Raw genomic sequence first — 5,000 nt, forward strand, 5'->3', positions numbered from 1 at the left:
CACACATTTTCCTCAAACATCTCATTTCCAGCACATCCATCCTCCTGCGCACAACTCTATCCATAGCCCATGCCTCGCAACCATACAACATTGTTGGAACCACTATTCCTTCAAACATACCCATTTTTGCTTTCCGAGATAATGTTCTCGACTTCCACACATTCTTCAAGGCTCCCAGAATTTTCGCCCCCTCCCCCACCCTATGATTCACTTCCGCTTCCATGGTTTCATCCGCTGCCAGATCCACTCCCAGATATCTAAAACACTTCACTTCCTCCAGTTTTTCTCCATTCAAACTCACCTCCCAATTGACTTGACCCTCAAACCTACTGTACCTAATAACCTTGCTCTTATTCACATTTACTCTTAACTTTCTTCTTTCACACACTTTACCAAACTTAGTCACCAGCTTCTGCCAGTTTCTCACATGAATCAGCCACCAGCGCTGTATCACCAGCGAACAACAACTGACTCACTTCCCAAGCTCTCTCATCCCCAACAGACTTCATACTTGCCCCTCTTTCCAAAACTCTTGCATTCACCTCCCTAACAACCCCATCCATAAACAAATTAAACAACCATGGAGACATCACACATCCCTGCCGCAAACCTACATTCACTGAGAACCAATCACTTTCCTCTCTTCCTACACGTACACATGCCTTACATCCTCGATAAAAAACTTTTCACTGCTTCTAACAACTTGCCTCCCACACCATATATTCTTAATACCTTCCACAGAGCATCTCTATCAACTCTATCATATGCCTTCTCCAGATCCATAAATGCTACATACAAATCCATTTGCTTTTCTAAGTATTTCTCACATACATTCTTCAAAGCAAACACCTGATCCACACATCCTCTACCACTTCTGAAACCACACTGCTCTTCCCCAATCTGATGCTCTGTACATGCCTTCACCCTCTCAATCAATACTCTCCCATATAATTTACCAGGAATACTCAACAAACTTATACCTCTGTAATTTGAGCACTCACTCTTATCCCCTTTGCCTTTGTACAATGGCACTATGCACGCATTCCGCCAATCCTCAGGCACCTCACCGTGAGTCATACATACATTAAATAACCTTACCAACCAGTCAACAATGCAGTCACCCCCTTTTTTAATAAATTCCACTGCAATACCATCCAAACCTGCTGCCTTGCCGGCTTTCATCTTCCGAAAAGCTTTTACTACCTCTTCTCTTTTTACCAAATCATTTTCCCTAACCCTCTCACTTTGCACACCACCTCGACCAAAACACCCTATATCTGCCACTCTATCATCAAACACATTCAACAAACCTTCAAAATACTCACTCCATCTCCTTCTCACATCACCACTACTTGTTATCACCTCCCCATTTGCGCCCTTCACTGAAGTTCCCATTTGCTCTCTTGTCTTACGCACTTTATTTACCTCCTTCCAGAACATCTTTTTATTCTCCCTAAAATTTAATGATACTCTCTCACCCCAACTCTCATTTGCCCTTTTTTTCACCTCTTGCACCTTTCTCTTGACCTCCTGTCTCTTTCTTTATACGTCTCCCACTCAACTGCATTTTTTCCCTGCAAAAATCGTCCAAATGCCTCTCTCTTCTCTTTCACTAATACTCTTACTTCTTCATCCCACCACTCACTACCCTTTCTAATCAACCCACCTCCCACTCTTCTCATGCCACAAGCATCTTTTGCGCAATCCATCACTGATTCCCTAAATACATCCCATTCCTCCCCCACTCCCCTTACTTCCATTGTTCTCACCTTTTTCCATTCTGTACTCAGTCTCTCCTGGTACTTCCTCACACAAGTCTCCTTCCCAAGCTCACTTACTCTCACCACCCTCTTCACCCCAATATTCACTCTTTTTTTCTGAAAACCCATACAAATCTTCACCTTGGCCTCCACAAGATAATGATCAGACATCCCTCCAGTTGCACCTCTCAGCACATTAACATCCAAAAGTCTCATATATATATATATATATATATATATATATATATATATATATATATATATATATATATATATATATATATATATATATATATATATATATATATATATATATATATATATATATATATATATATATATATATATATATATATATATATATATATATAATATGCTATTGACTATATATATATATAACTGCTATTGACGTTTGTGTAAATAAATTATACATTTCCTTTTTTCCATAGCCAGAGGTTGAACCATTATGTGACATTCATTTTTTTTCATTCATCTCAAGCTAGAAGTTTCAGTTTTCTAATTGTTTCTTACATTTTTCATATGTATATATATGTATGTGTGTGCGTGTGTGTATATGTGCGTGTGTGTGTGTATGTGTGTGTGTGTGTATATGTATATATATATGTATATTATTCCTGGGGATAGGGGTGAAAGAATACTTCCCACGTATTCCTCGCGTGTCGTAGAAAGCGACTAGAGGGGACGGGAGCGGGGGGCCAGAAATCCTCCCCTCCTTGTATTAACTTTCTAAAATGGGAAACAGAAGAAGGAGTTACGCGGGGAGGGCTCATCCTCCTCGAAGGCTCAGTGTGGGGTGCCTAAATGTGTGTGGATGTAACCAAGATGTGAAAAAAGGAGAGATAGGTAGTATGTTTGAGGAAAGGAACCTGGATGTTTTGGCTCTGAGTGAAACGAAGCTCAAGGGTAAAGGGGAAGAGTGGTTTGGGAATGTCTGGGGAGTAAAGTCAGGGGTTATGAGAGGACAAGAGCAAGGGAAGGAGTAGCAATACTCCTGAACAGGAGTTGTGGGGAGTATGTGATAGAGTGTAAGAAAGTAAACTCTCGATTAATATGGGTAAAACTGAAAGTTGATGGAGAGAGGTGGGTGATTATTGGCGCATATGCACCTGGGCATGAGAAGAAAGATCAAGAGAGGCAAGTGTTTTGGAGCAGCTGAATGAGTGTGTTAGTGGTTTTGATGCACGAGACCGGGTTATAGTGATGGGTGATTTGAATGCAAAGGTGAGTAATGTGGCAGTTGAGGGAATAATTGGTATACATGGGGTGTTCAGTGTTGTAAATGGAAATGGTGAAGAGCTTGTAGATTTATGTGCTGAAAAAGGACTGGTGATTGGGAATACCTGGTTTAAAAAGCGAGATATACATAAGTATACTTATGTAAGTAGGAGAGATGGCCAGAGAGCGTTATTGGATTACGTGTTAATTGACAGGCGTGCGAAAGAGAGACTTTTGGATGTTAATGTGCTGAGAGGTGCAACTGGAGGGATGTCTGATCATTATCTTGTGGAGGCTAAGGTGAAGATTTGTATGGGTTTTCAGAAAAGAAGAGTGAATGTTGGGGTGAAGAGGGAGGTGAGAGTAAATGAGCTTGAGAAGGAGACCTGTGTGAGGAAGTACCAGGAGAGACTGAGTACAGAATGGAAAAAGGTGAGAACAATGGAAGCAAGGGGAGTGGGGGAGGAATGGGATGTATTTAGGGAATCAGTGATGGATTGCGCAAAAGATGCTTGTGGCATGAGAAGAGTGGGAGGTGGGTTGATTAGAAAGGGTAGTGAGTGGTGGGATGAAGAAGTAAGAGTATTAGTGAAAGAGAGAGAGAGGCATTTGGACGATTTTTGCAGGGAAAAAATGCAATTGAGTGGGAGATGTATAAAAGAAAGAGACAGGAGGTCAAGAGAAAGGTGCAAGAGGTGAAAAAAGGGCAAATGAGAGTTGGGGTGAGAGAGTATCATTAAATTTTTAGGGAGAATAAAAAGATGTTCTGGAAGGAGGTAAATAAAGTGCGTAAGACAAGGGAGCAAATGGGAACTTCAGTGAAGGGCGCAAATGGGGAGGTGATAACAAGTAGTGGTGATGTGAGAAGGAGATGGAGTGAGTATTTTGAAGGTTTGTTGAATGTGTTTGATGATAGAGTGGCAGATATAGGGTGTTTTGGTCGAGGTGGTGTGCAAAGTGAGAGGTTTAGGGAAAATGATTTGGTAAACAGAGAAGAGGTAGTGAAAGCTTTGCGGAAGATGAAAGCCGGCAAGGCAGCAGGTTTGGATGGTATTGCAGTGGAATTTATTAAAAAAGGGGGTGACTGTATTGTTGACTGGTTGGTAAGGTTATTTAATGTATGTATGACTCATGGTGAGGTGCCTGAGGATTGGCGGAATGCGTGCATAGTGCCATTGTACAAAGGCAAAGGGGATAAGAGTGAGTGCTCAAATTACAGAGGTATAAGTTTGTTGAGTATTCCTGGTAAATTATATGGGAGGGTATTGATTGAGAGGGTGAAGGCATGTACAGAGCATCAGATTGGGGAAGAGCAGAGTGGTTTCAGAAGTGGTAGAGGATGTGTGGATCAGGTGTTTGCTTTGAAGAATGTATGTGAGAAATACTTAGAAAAGCAAATGGATTTGTATGTAGCATTTATGGATCTGGAGAAGGCATATGATAGAGTTGATAGAGATGCTCTGTGGAAGGTATTAAGAATATATGGTGTGGGAGGAAAGTTGTTAGAAGCAGTGAAAAGTTTTTATCGAGGATGTAAGGCATGTGTACGTGTAGGAAGAAAGTGATTGGTTCTCAGTGAATGTAGGTTTGCGGCAGGGGTGTGTGATGTCTCCATGGTTGTTTAATTTGTTTATGGATGGGGTTGTTAGGGAGGTAAATGCAAGAGTTTTGGAAAGAGGGGCAAGTATGAAGTCTGTTGGGGATGAGAGAGCTTGGGAAGTGAGTCAGTTGTTGTTCGCTGATGATACAGCTCTGGTGGCGGATTCATGTGAGAAACTGCAGAAGCTGGTGACTGAGTTTGGAAAAGTGTGTGGAAGAAGAAAGTTAAGAGTAAATGTGAATAAGAGCAAGGTTATTAGGTACAGTAGGGTTGAGGGTCAAGTCAATTGGGAGGTGAGTTTGAATGGAGAAAAACTGGAGGAAGTGAAGTGTTTTAGATATCTGGGAGTGGATCTGGCAGCGGATGGAACCATGGAAGCGGAAGTGGATCATAGGGTGGGGGAG

The sequence above is a fragment of the Panulirus ornatus genome, chromosome 21 (assembly GCF_036320965.1).
Source record: "Panulirus ornatus isolate Po-2019 chromosome 21, ASM3632096v1, whole genome shotgun sequence".
NCBI lineage: Eukaryota > Metazoa > Arthropoda > Malacostraca > Decapoda > Palinuridae > Panulirus > Panulirus ornatus.